Here is an 18,606-nt window from a genome sequence, read left to right on the forward strand (position 1 = left end):
GCAATCTAAATTTGATTTAGCATCAGTGGAAAATCTGTCGCAGCAGATCATTCATTTCAACAAAAGGGTAAATTCACCTCGCAGTCAGTGCATGTAATTTCCATTAATGTTAATGGCAGTTATGCAAGTGCATTAAGAGGATAATGTACCCCCTGGTTTGTGACAACCCTGCAAAGTGAAAGGTGCTTCCTCTTCAAGAGAATGGAGTTTCCAGCTCATGCATTTCAAAATAACTTCTTTTGGCACTGTTACAAACAGGATAGATAACTATTATATGTACTTGGAGAACAGTTTCCAAAGTTACAGCAGTTTAGCAATTTTAGCTCATTTTCCTAGTGCCAAAAATTCAAAGGATAGAGGCACATTTAAAACACTGTGGCTTATTTGAAGTCTCAGGCAACAAAATCACGTGGAATCACCAGTAAAACAAGAAGGCCTGAAGGACCGCTGGTGCAAGGGGGAAGGAAAGATATAGGTCGATACTTCTGAAATGAAATAAATCCTCTTCATTCACTAACTGTAAAAGAATTCTGTCTATATTTAGACAATCACACACACACACAATATCAGGAGCCCAAGAGCTAAAATGAAGAAGGAAGACTATTTCTTTAACTCCCAGTTTTCTCACTGAACACCACCAAATAAATTGGAGTGAGCTCTGTCATAGCATGTCATTTAAACAGATTGGAGTTGTTTTATTGTACCTGAAAACAACAAATATTGCCAATTATGCAAGTAATTACTCTGTAAAATCCCTGGATATACCACTGAAATTAGGAGGAAACAGATGTGCAGACGTTTCTTTGAATACCATCACACATCTATCCGCATTGTTAGGCAACAATCCCTCTCAAAATTAAAACTGCAGTTTCCCTGCACACATTACTTTGAAGTAGCACGACACTGAACAACTCATGTTGGAATGTTTACTGATCTCTGGAATTGGGCACCATTTTGACCCAGCTGGCAGATAGTGTGGATTCATACTGTCACCTTCCCATTAGCTCAGGGACAACAGCCCATAGCCAAGGGTGGAGAAAGCAAGCATGGGCAACTGTACACCCATCACAGAGCTCTGGGAACAGGAAGGAGCACATCTAGAAACTCTGAGACAGGATAGTCAGAGAGAGTTCTGTCATCTAAAACCAAAAACTCCAAACAAATCTACTCCATAAATGGAAGAAAAAGAACATGCTGCTTGAGACATCTCTTTCACTGTTGCCAAATACAATGCACTTTCAGAGCTCAAATATTGCTCTCTTGCATGAGATAGAACAGCTGACTTGCACACTTCATTCAATGCTTTCCAACTTTTCTTGCTACCCTTGATTTTTGTAGTTATACATCATATGTAAACCTCTCAAACCATTGGTCATTTTGATGTCTCTTCTCTTTTTTCCTGTTTTTCAATTCAGACACACATGTTAAGAGTCATCTTTAAAAGCTTAGAAAAAAGCCAGCAGCAGAATACAAGTCTGACATCACCTTCATTTTCTCAGGGTATCATACCACTGTAATCACACCATGGTTATACTATTTTCCAGATGCAGATATTATGTTATTAAAATTTCTTTAAACAATGGCATTTCAGCTGCATAAAATATGCACATATTGCTTCAAGAACAACTCAGAGTGCTATCAATAAGGCACAGTGCGAGACCCAAAGTTCAATATCATCAACCCATACGTTATATACATTTTGTATTGCAGACCCAGCTCAAAATAATGTTGTGGGGGACTGCACCACTCCTATCCTTTTGACGTCAAGTTACACTACCTATACATATGCATTCAGGTTATAGAATAAAACAGTTAATATGTTTTAAGGTGCTACAAAAAAGGAAAAGGTAACACAGCCAACAAAAGCAAGGAGAAAGGAAAGTTTCATCTTGTTCTATCGATCCAAATGCTAAGTAGTGGATCTGTTCTTCTGCTCACTCCATCATGAAAATACAAATTTAGTATCCTGATAGGATTCAGTTATGGATGTGAGTTCACAGAGTGAAGCAAAAATAATTTCTAGGCAATGATAAAATCAAATGATCTTAATCACAGCTCATGACAGTGGGTGCAACTTCTCTAGTGAAATCTGGAAGCAGTGAAGATGACTGGGAAGTTGTACCAATAATAAAAATAACATTTCAGTGCACTGATAGTTTACCTACATGGAAATCAGACTCAAAGCTTCCAGTAAGCTAAACAGAAATTCATGGCAAACATTAGAATGATTCTGAACAGCACATACAAAATTAATGTGTGCTCAGCATTAATATTACTAATAAGCCTCGATGCATCTGAATATCAATACAAGTATGAACTGTTGTTGGTCACAAAGCTCCTATAACAAAGAAATGGTGAAAGAAAAACAACCCTACTTTTTCCCTATTTATAAATTACCCTTACAACAGTTGTTCGTAAGCCAACAGTGATTTAATATTCTTTTTAATAAATAATTTTTCTTTTCATAAAGAATTCAGATGTGTTTTGTTTTAAACATCTTGATCTCATTTCCCTTGGTAGGCTTTCAGCATTTCAGTATGGTGTACAAGCTGCCTCTTACTTCGATGATGTAAATGTATGGATATGAAGCGATGGGATAAGAATCAGAAAGACTCATTCAGTTAACACTAAATTACTACTGCTCTCCTTGGCACACAACACTACATAACACAAGAAATGAAGTGCTTTCATTTGCTTTTAGTAAAATTTTTTAAGAAGTCAACAGCCATTGTCCTTATTTCAATAGGATTTTGTAAGAAAACAGTAAAGCACATAACAAAAATGTGCATTCCTGATCAGAAAGCATTACAACAGAGACATGACAAATCAACTGATACGAGATGGATAGAGCAGCAAGTCTTAACTTCATCTAACTGTGTTCATTCTTTTCTGTACATTTAATATTAGTAAAGGAACTCAGAAGGGTTTAGGAAATTATAATATGCATAAAACCAGTATCTCTAACAAGTATCATTATTTCTTTTTAAGAGAATAATGAATTTTAATAGTGAGCTTTATCTTTTGAAGGTGTTCTGCAGATGTGCCTTGAGGGTCAGAACTGATGCATCAGAAACAGAGTGGTTACTTTGTGAGAAACGTTCACTGAGCAGCCATTGGCATGGCTCTCATTCACTGACCCACCTGCAATGATCAGGAGAGTTTCTCTGACTCAGTAATGCTCTAAATGTATTTTGCAACTTTTCCAATATTCATGCGTTCATATAATACCATCTGATTTTTTTTTTCCATGTTAGATATAATCAGCCTGAAATTTCTCTAAGTGCTAAAAATCAGTCTTCAGCTACCCTGTGTGTTCAGATTCTATGCAATTAGATTTCTCTTTCATATCTTCTTATATAAGCAGATAGAAGATAACCTGACTAGCATCCTGGACTTCTACCTAATTACCTTACATTTTCTTTCTTTAACGCAAGTACCCATTTCAAGTCATTTATATCTATGTTTTCTTCATGTGTAGAGCATATTACAAAAATCCATCTGAGTCCCTTTGCTATTCAATACTGTCCTTTTGAATTATTATTTGTAATCATAATTTCTCCTTTCATTTGGAGAAAATAACATGTTCTTTTCTCTAGCTGCACAGGCAGCAGAATATTTGTTATTAAAAAATAATAACTCAGCATTATGATAGGAGCCTTGCTGGCTACAACTACATTTTGGCAAAGGACAAATTAAGCCCAATTGGTTCCTCTTAACACCTATTTTCTCTCTTCATTGAACTTAAGAGCTGCCCTGTGATATCTGATCCCATATTCCTTAATTCTGGCAGAATTTTATCATTAAAATTAGTAGAAGCTATGTCTGTATTTTTATCACTACCAAGTCCTTGCATTACCAGTGGACAAGTTACAGGTCACATATTTTACACACTAAGCACAGTTTGCACATCTAACATGGGGTGAACTGACTTTTCAGAATCATTTAGCACCTAATGGAAACAGCTCTGAAAAATTTTGTACTTTTCTTTAAGTCCTGAAATTGCAGTTGAACACTTGATGTATGTCAATACATGAAGTGGAATGATTTTCTCCAATCCCAACAGGTTCTGGCAGTGGTACTTCATAATCCCAAGGTGGATTGCCCCTTTCCAACAAACAAACCCCTTTGGCTTGTGTTTTTCTAAATGCACACAAGATTATAGAGCAAATTTTGTTCCGGCTTCCAACAGTTTAACGCAAAGTAACTGAAATTGTCTATTATAATTTTACCAAGAAGAAAGATTTTCAGTGAACAGAAAAGTATTTCACCAAAGATACTGTGACACACTGACTAAGTGAGAATCTACTAAAGATTCTCTCCCTGTTTTACAATTAAAAACCTACGCAAAAAAACATTTATTTTACTTGAAGTGTTCTTTAATATAGCCATCTACTTTATTAAAATTTAGAACAAAAAGCACAAGTGCCCAATCTCTCAAAATATGGAGATACTTTCAACATTCATATTTGCAAAGAAGAATTGCAGCATTTGAAAAGTATTCCCAGATTTCAGTTGCTGAAACTTAACTCACGCAGAGAGAAACAACAGAAAAGCAATTCCTGAGTTACTGCTACAAACTGTCACATTTGAGCATGAGGAGCTCAGATAACACCTAACAACCAGCCATTTCCCACTGCACCTGGTTTTCTACAATTCAAATCCAACTTGTTTGGCTGACACCATAAAACAGGAAGCTGACATTGGAATGCTGCATTATCATATGGAAGGAAGTACAGTACAGATCTGAGGTCACTTGAAAATCTTTGGCCTTTTAGAAATGAAAATATGTAAGTTATAATCCCATTAGATTTTTACTTTAACCGGTTTAGTGTATTTTAGATTGCCTAATATATATAGCATAGGCTGCCATAGGCTGTCCAGAGAAGGAGTGGAAGCCCCAAACTTGGAGACATTCAAGTCAGGCTTTACCAACTCTGACCAACCTCAGCTGGCTGTGGGTGTCCCTGTTGACTGCAGGGGAGTTGGACTGGATGACTTCCAAATGTCCCTTCCAACTCAAAGATTCTATGATTCTACTACAACTATCAAAAAGGAATTTGTTCACTTTGATCCTGTAAGGACCCACAAGAAAACAAATTGAAGATCACTGCTCTGTATACAGAAAAAAAATCATGTTCCAATTGAGTCCTTTTCAGCAGTGCTCAGCTGAGGTCTCTGCTCTAGGAGATCAGGAGTAATATGTGTAAACAAAGCAGATATGTCTGTTGCAGAGCTGATAACAGCCACTGGTGTTAACTCACCAGATTTGCATCGCTTTATCAGATAGCACTCAATAACAAACCGGTGGGAGGATGCTTTGACACCATGTTACATGTACACTCCTCACAGCACTGAGGAACACAGTTGCTGTCAGGATCTGAAGTTAAAGAAACCACTGCTCATCAGTTTTTACTTTGAGATCAAATTTGAGTAACAGAGAAACCTCAAGGGCACGTTTTGACTTTTGAAAGCACTTATTTCTCAAATTTTCTTCAAGTAGAACTTTTCTTTTTCACCTTTTCTCCTAAACATCTTTGCAAGTTCTTATTCTTCACATGCACTTTCAGTTGCAAGCATGTGTCTGACAAATGAGGAAGCAGAAGTCTCAAGCAGAGTGACAGGAAACTCTGCTGTGGGAGCCATTACTGTGTATATGCATCTATTCTATCAAACTTTATGATGGCCTGAATGGATCAAACACGTAACAGAAGAGCCAAACTTAAGCCATTCTGTCAGTTCTGACATGTTCAAAAATGTTGTAGGGGTAACTTCATCCAAAAAGACTGTGCTAGATCATGAACAACAAAGATTTGGATTTACATTTCCAGATGATCCAGTACTGCACAGATCTAATCTTAATGATCATAAACACAATGTTTTGCATGAAAACGTTATTCTCCTTGCTTTATTAGTTACAGAATCCGAATGCTAGCATTTGCCTATCAGACCTTAAAGTAAAGCAAAAGATGAGACTGAAACACTCAATTTAGCAAGCTGTGCTACAGAGCCAAGGCTCCTCAGACTGTTTTTGCAGTAGAAATCTCATAGAAAGCCTTTTCAATTTTATAGCAGGTATTTCCTCAGTTTGCAGTACGCTGCCCCCTTTATCCTTCCTGTTAAGTCTAAAGAAAATGAATGTAGTGAAAATATTCATTAAACCTGCCCTGGTGACTACAGAGATGAGCTAAGGTAAGTTAGAAGATTAGTTTCTTAGAAGCTTGATGAGTTTAATGGAAAGAAATGAAAGAAATAATTAAATGCTGTTGCAGTCATTGCGTGGATATGGATACTAATAACTGTAGCTGGAATTTAAACCACATAAGATGTAGGTGCTTTCGTTTTCACATGCACCAGTTCCTGATTATTCTCTTCTATAACAGCAATGTGATCCCAAACATTCTATTATCTTGGTGCTTTCTTCCCCACATCACTTTTACTGAAGTAAAGTGCATCATAAAATGGTCCAACACCACTGGTCCCAGGCCACGTAAGTGAAATTGCAGTTTATGTTTAGCAGCATTCTATAAGATGAGAATAATAATAATGTCTGTGGCATTTTACAACCTGAAATATATTGCATTTAAAAGTACTCTTACAGGTTGCTCTATGCCTGTATTTATATGAACTCCTGAATCGCTGAAATACTTTGCTCCCATCCTGAAGCATTAGCGTAAAGTTCAAGGATTACACAAATGATGGATATTTCTAGAGGCACATTAGCTGCATATAAAATCAATGCTGGTAGACAAAATGAAATTATACCACACAGCTGTAACAGAGTGCTGTGAGTTCTCTTGCTGACCTACAGCTCTAAAAATAAATGCTGCCTTCCTTGAATAGCTTCACAGCAGTTCTTAAATTAGAGAGACTGAACTACAATAGACAAATTAAATACAGTATTGTACATTCCTCAAGTACAATTAAAATATGAACAGTTTCAAGCTCACATTTCCACATACTTCTACACATACAGATACTCAGACAATGCTACCACTCAAAGTTAAACATACTCCTACATGACAAAAGCTCAGTTTCACTCCATTTTGATCTCAGCAAAGAAATGGTTTTCAATGTTTGGACACCACTGCCATGCATTTAGATCTACTAAATTTTAATAACTCCCCAAATCAACTGATTTGTCCTCAAAAGCTGGCAAGCCTTCTCCAACATACCTACAACTTTATTAATGCTTCTCTTTCCCTTTTGTTACTTTGTAATACACATGGGAACAGTGTTGTCACATCTAACCACCAAGATAAAGTCGATTATTAAGTAACTAGTTTTGAGGAACTGGATGAAGTCAGAGTGGGTGTCCTGGTGAGCATCCTCAAGCAGGAAGTTTTAGTTCCTCATAATTTTAAGTTACTATACTTGTATATAATACAGGCACCTTGATCTCTTGGACCCCTCAAATTTATTTAGAATACAGTCAGAAGTAACAGAGAGTAAAGAGCAAATCTGCAAAGCACAACAACAGCATCAGTTTCAAGGTTGATTGCCACTAATACAAAATAAAGTCAAACCGCTTGAATCTCCCTCAGAAGCTTCTTTAAAAAATAGCCTTCTGGATGTCACCATAAAGGGAACTTCCATTTAGCTCATACTATTCCTCTTTACAACTATTTTTGTGCAATTTCCAGGTATTAAGTCATCTCTTTGCCAGGCAGAAGAGACTGGCACCTCCTTCTAAGCTTCCCTACCATGGAAGTTGCAGAAAGCTGTGTGACAGCTAAATCCAGCTAATACAACACAGGAAACAGTAGTGTGATTTTCCTCTTCACAGTTAGTGCTCTTCCTGAATTCAGTTAGTTGAAATAAAAATCAATAGGCATGATCAAAGACAAAAGGAAAAGGCTGAGAGGACAGACAGCATCAGAAATACACTCAATGTTTTCAGACTGCATAAAATGTAGCAAGAGAAAAATTAATGGCATACTAAGCCATGGTCTTGGTTTACATCTCCTTGTGTTCCTGCCAGTATTTTTTCATACACCTCAACCATGGCAGAAAAAATTCTTCTCCATTCACCTGATGCAATCTTGCCGATTTAACAGTATCATACACTACCATCCAAATAAAGACTTACCAAGCTCTTCAGTCAGCAGCATTTTTAAAGAAGCAATGTTACTGTCTAGAAGCTGTAAATAATATTCAGTGTCTTCATGAATAGCTTCAGGAACAAATGAGAAAAAAAGAGCAACCAATGGAATCTCAAAATTGTAAAGCTCTGGTCCCCAACAAAGCAACTGGAACATACAAGCAAATGTACAACAGCGATGAGGCTGAAGCTTTCAAGACTGAGAGGTACAAATTCAATCTTAGAAACCAGAGCTTTGCCCATTTCTTAGCCATGTAAAACACTTATTTAACAATCCCGGCATTCTTGTGACCAATCACTCTTACTCTCATTTTATCGATGGAATCAGTGAAAAAAGGCTCAAAATCACAGTTGAACCTGTTAGGAAGCAGCAGTACTTGACCTCTTCTTTGAGTCCTCAAGCACTCCACAGGGTACAAAATAATACATCTAATGTTACTTATTTCATTCTATACATGTACCCATATAAATGATGATATATGTGCAGTTAAAACATTCCTGACTCTGTTTTTGATATAACATTTCTCTGGTGAAAATAAATAAATAAATAAATTAAACCACACCTCCATTAAAAACAAAACTCCTATCAAAAATATTTCTTTAACAATAAAAAAAGCCCACCCAGTGAATATTTAAACAGAAACCAAGTATTGCATTGCATGCGCACTCCCCTACCCAAAGGTTAGAGAGCGAAGGGAAGATGGCAACTGTTACTTTGGTGACTTGGTATACTGTGAGATTCAGAGACACTCTGACAGGAGAAGTGCAAGAATCAAACAGAAACAGAACAATTTCAGCATCTAAAAAAGCTGCTCCACGATTTGTGCCCCCCTAGGGTCAGTAAAAATAATGGCTACCAGGTTTGCTGTATTCTGGGATAAGACAAACGATCTCATCTTTCCAAGACACTTGCTCTTGATTTCTAGACAAGACATAAATTTACAGTATACACAAAATTGGCGCAGTGTCTGTTAGCAGCACAAATCTCTTATCAGTTCTACTTCCCCTGATGTGCTCTCATCTTTACCTGTCAAAGCAAAGGCCTTGTCAGAACACCTTACCAAGCACTTACCCATTTTTAGTTAGGTACTTGCGTATTTTACTCTCTATATTTATTCTTCAGTTCTATTCTTCTTTTACTGCACACCACATTTGGTACCCTGCAAATATTAAATCTATAAACCTTTATTTTAGAGAATGGAAGAAAAAGTTTTCTACACAGAATACACTTGGTATGATCACATCTTATTATCACATAATAGTGAGGGCTGCAGAGCTTGACAAAGAAATTCAATTGTAGCCAGGAATCTCCCCATCTAAACATGTCAGATGCTTAAAAACAAGTCACCCTAATGTTTACGCACATATGCATCCCCCTTCATAAAGACACAATGATTAAGTTATTATCAATTATATTCTATTATATATAAATACAATATTATAAGCGTATTTTTCATTTATGCACTAAACATAATAGGGTTTAGCAAGGTCAACTTCTAGCACAAACCTAACTGAACAGTGTGACCAACAAGACAGTGTTTTCCTATTATTAATTTTACATGAGTTACATTTGACAGGCAGTATTTTGCTGCCTCCCTTCACTGATGTTTCTCAGCTGGATAAGATACTGTGCATACTGAGCTTTCTGCAGTAACACTAGGAAGCACGCTCTCCAAGAATCTATAGCATGTTTCTGTTACTACTGATATTCATTTTGGTCACAAAACACAGCCTTGTATTTATGGAGCTCAAGGTTGTTTCCTGAGGTAGGTGGGTGGCTAAACACGCACATAGGCTGCAAGTGCACTTGCTACATCCTAAGCAGTTTAATGTGACAAGTGTATACATCCAAACTGATGCAAAACAGGCTCTTAAATTCTCTCATGAAAGGAGAGGAGAGGGGTGGGGGAAAAGTGAATCATAACTTGTCCTGTGAACCTTTCCAGGAACAAATGTCATCACACACTGCACTCTCTGAGGGAAAAATACAGCATCTGCAAGACTGTTTTGAACTTCCGAAGGAAAATATGCCCTGACAAGCTCAATAGATGAGTCAACATCTATATGCAAGATACTCCGTGGAACACTAGCTTGGAAAATTCCAGTACTGAGGGAATGAACCCTTCAGCAAAACTGTTCATACACACCTTCAACAACCAATAAAGAACAAGAGGGGCAAATCTCAGAACAGTTAGGCTTACTTATTTTAGAAATACATAGACAAAAAAATTCAGGAGTGATTTTTTCTTAAGCAGCTCACAGAGGAAAGATTTTTTATTTCTAAGCAGCACAGAGTAGGTGCCAATGTTTCTTTAAAGAAATGAGCCTGACACTGCATATTTATCAGGTACTCCTGGGATCCGTATGGTAAAAACATGCCAGTTATTTTTACAGAGAACATACTAATTTGTTTATACTCCTATCAGCCATATTGCTGTGAGCAGGTATAACAGTATATATACTGGCCTTATGAGGCAAACATGAAGCCCTAAAGGATAGGCTATTATCCCTACTCTGATTTTCAGGGCAAATTCACTTAATATATTGGTTGGGTTCCCCTATTTTCCTCATACAAGGAGTCCTGTTATCTTTAAAAGAAAGAAAATGTACTGGAAGCCTTGTTAGGAAGGTGTTTTATGCAGAAAGCTCCATAGAATGCAGGCAATTCAACCAATATTGTATGTCCTCCAGCATCATGCATATTGTTATCAAATGAGATCAGAGCTGAGGTTACATTTTTGTTCTGTTTTTCTGTGGCACACAGTATCCTGAAGCCTTGATAAAAATACAGCTCCTTTAGACCTCACTGATACATAGATTCATCATTTAGAAAATAAAACAGTACAGAAGTTCTAACAGCTGTAAGGTATAATATACCTGAAAACTAAGAAATGCCTCAAAATGTAATGGTATTTATTACAGTTGAGTCTATAATATGCCAGGCTTGCATTTACGCACGTACCTGTCATATCCAGCAGTTTTTGCTGCAGTCCAAACTGAATCAACTCCTTCATTCCTCCCTCATCAAGGTACACTTTTGTCTATGAAGTATCACACTGTTTTCATGATTTATTTCAAGTCATTTTGTAATAGCTGGAAAGCCAATAGGTGCACATTAAAATGTTTTTTCTTAATTAAGGCTTCAGAAGATTAAATAAAACAATCTTAACATAAACTGAACATCATTAAATAACACTCAATGATTAAGAAGTTCTATTACCTTTTAAAAAAATAAAGAACCTGACAAGCTAACTTAGAGAACAACCATCAGGGTAAATCAAACCCTCTGAACACTCCACCTTTCCTGATGCCAGTTTCTACTGTTGCATACTGAGTAAAATCCATTGATACTGGTGAACTGACACTGACAGGTCAGCAACAGTGAAGATGCATGGCAACCACCTTCTAGCCTTTGGTGTTGAAATGATGTCCGATGCGTGATTAATGGATGCTGCATTTGTGAAAAGGTGCTGTCATCATTAAGGATTTCTGAAACAATGTCTGTTCCAACAAGTTGTTAATGCAGCTGAGGTCAGCACTGTAAGATGTCAACTGAACACCAAAAGCTTCTGAAGCAGTTCCTGGGAGATACAACTGCTGGAGCAAAGATGCAGTTGACATTAAACAGCAAAAGGCAGTTAGCTTAACTGTAACCCTCCCAGATTCTGACAGTGTATGCATAGCATTAAAGAATATAACAAACTAAAATGAAGTAGGCTGTAAAGAGTACACAGAGACTCTTCTATGTAAGATTAGACTACCATTAAATACAACATTATCTTTTAGGGAGACAGAATAAGTTGACCACATGCTCATTATGCTTGATAGAGAAGTGCATTAATACAAAGTTTAGGCAACTAGGAGTTCCAAAAGTTTTATGCCAGATGAACTGATCAACGAAGTTCAAAGAAATTCTCTATCCAACTCATTTACTCTGTTAGAAGTTCCTCTTGTATATGGCAATACATTTTACACAAAAAGAGATGTTTAAACTGTTTAGAATGATGCCAGAATTGACCCAGTAGTGTCTTCCCACACAAAGGATGCCAGCACAGACAAATTTTAACTTCCTTTCCAGACCACCACACTTTTTTCAGAAATGCCAGTGGGAGACTTTGAAGAAGAAACATTTTCTGTACTTTGTAAGCAATTTTTAGAATGCGCTCTATGCCAATTACTGAGTGATTTTATTATCTTCCTTGCAGCAGTTTTGAGACTGTAAGTCGTACGGAAATGAACAAGCTGAACAGGATATGACTGGCATGGTTACCAAGTTGGTTGAGATTTCATGAGGCCAATCCTTCCAAATGAGCAGGAAACTCTCCAAACTGATGTAGAAACTATTTCCCAGCATGCACAGAAAGAATTTGTCTTAAGGACAGATCAAGCTGCTATGAAGCAACTTCTGCTTTCTGACAAATGATGTAACGCACTTTGCACGCACAAAGGAAAGTTGAATCCTACTTTAATAGGTAATGATAATTACAATACTCTACACAGCTTATCTGTGGTTAAGCAAGTTAACTTATTAACTCCTGAGATATAATCGGGTCTGCCAAGAAACACAAGGAAAACCTCTGCTCAAATTTCTAAGATGCTTAAATCTAAATCTTTAATTATTTATGACAGAGAAAGTTAACAGGACTCAACTGTTGTTGCTACTACTTACTACAGCTGCTAGATACTGACAGACCACTTTTTAAATGGTCATTTCAAAACAAAGCTTCCCGGCATGATTAGGAATAAGCAACACACTGAGCTGCCTTTCACTGCGAGGGTTAAGCCCTCCCTGCATTTTGAGCTCATATTTCCCTGTACTTCCCTGTGTCCCTCCCACTTCGGATGCACAGGCAACAGTGGAAGCAGACACAGGATAGACAGAGGTCTCTCTCCCTTCTTGTTATCAAGAGTCTATGTGGGAAAGGACAATTTGTACAGAATCAGCACGTGTCTTCAGTAAAAAATCTACACTTATTTTCCCAGTTTCTCAAATTCAGAAAGGAAAATATCCTTAATTATATTGCACACTTTTATAAAGTAGATTCTCAATTAGCTGTCATGAGATACTCAGTGTAAATTAGTATGACACTATTCTCTTCCATAATGCTCAAGGGAGGCAATTCTATATTAAGAAGTTCCTTGCCAGGCACTGTCGGCCTCAGGAAGAACAGGGCAGCAGCATTCCCTCCTTGTGGAATGTGCAGGATTCTCCCCGGCTATTTTCAGACATAGAGTACTGTGCTATTCACCAGAGCCTCCATAAATGACAATCATTCTAAAACATGAACGTTTTCCTATTTATATGTCTAATTCCACAATGATTCAGCTGCATAGGGAAGGAATAGCTCAGAAGCCTTTCATATGGTCACAGATTGTCTGAAGTTCTATAATTCAAATATACAGCAAGTCCAGAGGAAAGACAGGCACATTCTTGTTGCCTGGTCAGTTTCTAAGCTCTCTAAGGAAAGGTCTGTGGTGTGTACATCAAACTGCTGTCGTATATCCCAATATAGAATTTTACAAGTAGCCAAAGCACTTACAAACAGCAACAGTAGGGCAGAGTGCAATACAGAACACTCAGAACTGCTGCAAGCAGAAATGCTGAAAACTTTCCTTGACACAGGAAGATAAAGAGTCCTTCTCCAATCCCCACTTCCAGGTTAAGTTTCAGACCATGGAGATGAAGCTCTCAGGTGACAACTGTCCAACTAGAAGTCTGTGTTTATTAATTTTAATTAATATTAATTCTACTTTCAGCAGCAGCTCACAGCAAGGCAAAGTCTACCCTAAACTGGATCGCAAAAATGGTGCAGAACCTTTTTTGACTCAGCCCCATGCTCTCTTCTCCTCCAAATTCAACACTAATGGAGTGCAATTCAGATACAGCAGGATACATATGACATAGTTTCTGAAATAAGGAAGATAAATTTAGTTTTAATTTTTAAGATTATTTTCATCCTACACCAAAAGTGCCTCTGGTCAGCTCGTTCAGTCACTGGGAAAATGTCACCACAAGAATGTATCTGTCAGAACATACTCGTACCAGCTGTGTTCAAACCAGCAAAAAGAGAAAAGTAATTTAGACAAATAAATCTAAACTGTCAGAATAGGGAGTAAATGTATCAATATGTTCACTACTCTTCCTCCTAAACAGCTCCAAAAGGTAGCAAAAGCCAGAAGGGGAGAATCATGCTCAGAATGAAGGACAACAAGAAACAATAGACTGCATGTAATAAAACCTAATACAGAACCATTTGCATTTAGACGGACGTAGGAGTTCAATGATGCAGCCCGACTGATCATATCAAACAGAAATGAACAGCCCAGGAACACAAATAACATGCCACTCAGCAGGATTAGGAAGCAAATTAGTCACAGTCTTTGTTTGAGTTGTCTTCCTTCTCTTCACTGGTAGAATACCATTTCTGACAGTGCTTTTGCAAGCTTTAGAAGCAAGATTCTTTGTATTTCTTACACTGTAGCTCAGTTAAAATAATTAAAGAATAAGGGGTGGATTAACTACTTGACGGTAATTGGGAAACACCTCAGGATACAAGTTCTATCGTTCCAAGAAAAAGGGTTAGAGTTAAGATAGCTGCCTTTCATAGGGCTGAAAGATCAATACCAGACCCCGTGGCAAATTAATAGTATGCGTAATAAATGAAAAGAGATTGCTGCTACACCTCTGGGAAGTGTCACAGGGAGAAGAATCTAGGGATTCAAAATGGCTGCAGGCCATACTGTACCACATCCCTCACCTCACTGTGGAAGAGAATTAAATATCAGAACAGCCAGATTAACTTAAATGTATGGCACCTCTGAAGTTCCACAGAGAAGACATGAATTTTGCAGAAGATACTCATACAAGGCAGAGTGAATTCCACAGAAGTCCTTGGGGTGAGGGGTACAAGAGATGAGAGTAGAAATTTCTCTGAAGAGCTGATAGGTCACAGGAAACAAAAGGAGTGAAGAGAGTTAAACAATTTTCTGTAGAGATGATACAAAGGGGCACATACAAGAGATGTGACTGATAGTGAAACCCAGAACAGTGATGCTGCATCCAATTAGAAAGCACCCTAAGAATACATGCATCTAGAAAGTAAGCACTTGAAAAAGTAGTAATGAGAATTTGTATAACCGAGTTCCTGAATTCAAAATATTATAAAGATATCTAAGATTTCTCATAATAACAGATTAAAGTTTGGTTTATTCAAAGATAAAAGGAAGAGAGAAGAAAAATAGCATCTTCATTGCATTGTTTTACCTACTGAATGAAGAGCCTTTGAAACCCTTCAGTTTTGCCAGCAGAAATTTCTTCTCAGGAAGAGGTGGTTGCAGTACCAGATCCATGGAGCTGCTTTTCACAGTCCTTAGGAACTTCCTGTTGTTGTGTCTATGCTTCCTTAAACTTGATCACAACCACATAATTCTTGCAATGCAGACTCACTTCAGTATGCAGGGATGGCTCAAAGATACCTCAAGCATTTAAATTTGTAGTGTAGAATTGAATTAACTTTTGACCTACAGGATTTCAATCCAAATTCATCCTGCATGAGATGGACTGTTCGGAAATGTTCTTTTTAATCCAGTACAGACTACACTGAGCTCTGAGAAGCTACAGCTACAGTCTACAAAGCCTTCTCTAGTCATGCAATATGGACACACACCATTCTGTTGTATTTTCTCCCCGCCCCCCCCCCCCCCCCCCCCCAACTCTGTTGAACAAGGCAAAGAAATCTGTTGTCTCTATTCAATCTTCTTTTGAAAATAGCCAAGCAAAGAATTGACTTAGAAGCTCAACAATGTTTAGTGTTTCCACGTTATTCCCACTACTCCTTGCAAGCTCAAACTCTTGAAATAATCATCTTTGCCATTTATCATTGAAAAGGCTCCACTTTCAAATCTTAAGGATTGCTTAAGGCAATCATCTCCGCCAAGTCTTAACAGGTTAAAACAGAAGTTTTTAATGGTTCCTGTTTAATAAATATCCATATTAGACAAATGTGGTGAGGAATTCCATGTAAGTTAGTTTCACAAAACAGAAACTTAAAGCAGAATATTGTTACTTGCACAGGATAGAAGGCTACTTCTACAGTAGGCTTTTACTAACATAACTGAGCTATGTGAGCTCTGCAGAACTGGCATCTGAGCTAACTGTGTTGGCAGAAGTTAGTAAAGGCTTTATCTCTAATGGGGATAAAAACACCACTGACATCACATTATTTTGCCATAGAGTTGTTAAATTAGAACAAGCAGTAGCAGTAAATTAGAATTTCTATCCACAGAAAAGGAAACCTCCCAAACAACTTTCTACACTACACACCTACCTGACAACTACTGGGAAAAGATAAAATCCAAAGAGTTATTTAGGATCTTAAAACACAGAATCTTATCTGAGCATCCAGTTTCCCAAAAGAGAACAAGCGTGAGTCTCAATCAAACTGTTTCAAATTCAGACACCATGTACACCCATAAGGCCTTTCAACTATTTTGCCAAATTCAAAATTTATGGTAGTGCAACCAAGACAGATGACAGTCCTGGTTTCACTGTCTGCCAGTACTTGCTATCAAGAAGATATGAATCAAAATCTAATACATATTTTAGAGTTACATAAAGATGTGAGTGAAGCATCACAGCAAGATTTTTCTAGTTTTTTTTTCCTCCCTTCTTTATTACATCTTTCACTTGTGAGTTATGCTGCTCTCCTGACAGCCACATCATCCAAACTAAACTATGCTATCCAGAGACATAGAGCAAAGGACAGAACTCTACAGAATTATTGGTATTCCCTCCCATGCATGGTATTTATTTTATAAATTAGGCACTGTATTTTAACAGCTGCCTACTTTGAGTTTATTGCAAGTGGAAAAAAAGAAACCACAAATCTATTGCTGTCAAATAAGTGAACAGTATTTCAAACCTGAAAACTTCACATACGCAAATCACTTAAATAGAAAAAAAATAAATAAATCAACTTATTCATAACTACAAAACACTTTGTCCACCAAAATAGCATCATATGATGGAGATGTGCAAAAAAAACCACATTTAACTACAAAGTTTAAATGTTGATTTCCTTACATAGCATCTATCCTGACACAACAGAGTAAGCAGACCACAACAGGCAAGGATGGGGAGGAAGATTTCTTTTGCTGCATCTCAAACTGGCTGCAGCGGATGCCTTTTTTTAGTCCTTGGAAGATTGATGATTCCATTATTTGTAGTACTCAGCAATAAATCTCAGAGTTTAGGCTAAAGTGAGCACTTTTCCCTACTTTACGTCTTCCATTACACTGTTATTCATCATGTTTAATCATTCATTTACCTCTGACTGCTACTGCACTTGGGGAGGACTGGCACGTTATTGATTTTTGACTTTTACCCTTTAGAAGCTGGGTAAAGGGCTTCTCAACTGCTTAATCAAAAGTGACATGACCAGGGCAGGGGAGCTGCAGACCTTGGGAAACAGCATCTAAACAACGTGCCAAGTTATGATGAAATGAAATTAAGAGTCAACAAAGAAAGCAAATTATAATAAACTGAAAATTAAAGTGGATATCCCCAGGAGACCACAGAATACAAAGCACTTCTCTGCCTAGTAAAAAACATTTCTGGGAAAGAGAAGACTAAGACTGAGCAGGATGATTTACAACTTCAAATTCCCACAAAAAGAAAAATACAGAGCCATGCTATGTTAAAGGGGTGTCAGATAAAGTAATTTTGTTAAAGTATATTCTGAGTTGCTTATAAACCTTTTTCCTCATACACAGTGTCTGCTCAGCACCCCACTAGCAAACGTGCATCTCGAGTAACACACAGTAAAAATATTTTGACAGCTGGCTTATTTCCTGCTTACCAAAAACAAAACAACAAAAAAACCAAAAACCCACCAAAAACCAAGACAAAGTCAGAGAAGTCTCTTCATACCCTGAAAACACTTGGCAGATAAAGCCTTAATTTTTGCTACAATATACAACAATTTTTGCAGTAAGCTATAAACTTTCTACAGGGGCATGTAGTGACAGGACAAGGGGAAAGGGCTTTAAACTGGAAGAAGGCAGACTTAGATTTAGGGCTATTAGGAAGAAATTCTTTACTATGAGGCTGCTGAAGCAGTGGGACATGTAGTCCCATGAGGCTGTGGATGTCCCCTCCCTGGAAGCCTTCAAGGCTGGGCTGGATGGAGCTGTGAGCAGCCTGGTCTAGTGGGAGGTGTTGCAGCAAGGGGTTGGAAAGACATGATCTTAGAGGTCCCTTCCAAGCCAAACAATTCTATGATTGTTCATACAAAGCATTGGGATGGGGGTAGGGGGTGGGGTGGAAAAGAGTAACAAGGTAGTTAAACTTGTCTAGCTTTTTGTATAACACAGTTATGTACATGTTGTCTCCTTAGAGAGGAGGAAAATAAAGTGTAAGAGCTTGGCAACTGTTTCTGTAGCTCTCAATAATGTTATCATTCTTTTTTTCCTATGTTATGCCTAATTCCTCTAATCTTAGAATATTGTGC

At 37.5% G+C, this 18,606-nt stretch overlaps 1 protein-coding gene across 12 annotated transcripts in view; it reads right to left on the reverse strand.

The window, feature by feature from the left end:
- The window catches only part of SULF2 (sulfatase 2), a 125,097-nt gene that overhangs the window by 61,229 nt on the left and 45,262 nt on the right, over positions 1 to 18,606 (reverse strand). The window contains exon 1 of one of the 12 annotated variants that reach the window (XM_085520334.1): positions 11,061 to 11,191. The exons of the other annotated variants lie outside the window; for them this stretch is intronic. The gene's annotated coding sequence lies outside the window, so the exon portion shown is untranslated. Of the gene's footprint in view, positions 1 to 11,060; positions 11,192 to 18,606 lie in introns of those variants that run through there. 12 annotated transcript variants of the gene reach the window in all.

This window comes from Coturnix japonica, chromosome 19 (genome assembly GCF_054131305.1).
Source record: "Coturnix japonica strain WE chromosome 19, WE-NBRP24, whole genome shotgun sequence".
Classification (NCBI taxonomy): domain Eukaryota; kingdom Metazoa; phylum Chordata; class Aves; order Galliformes; family Phasianidae; genus Coturnix; species Coturnix japonica.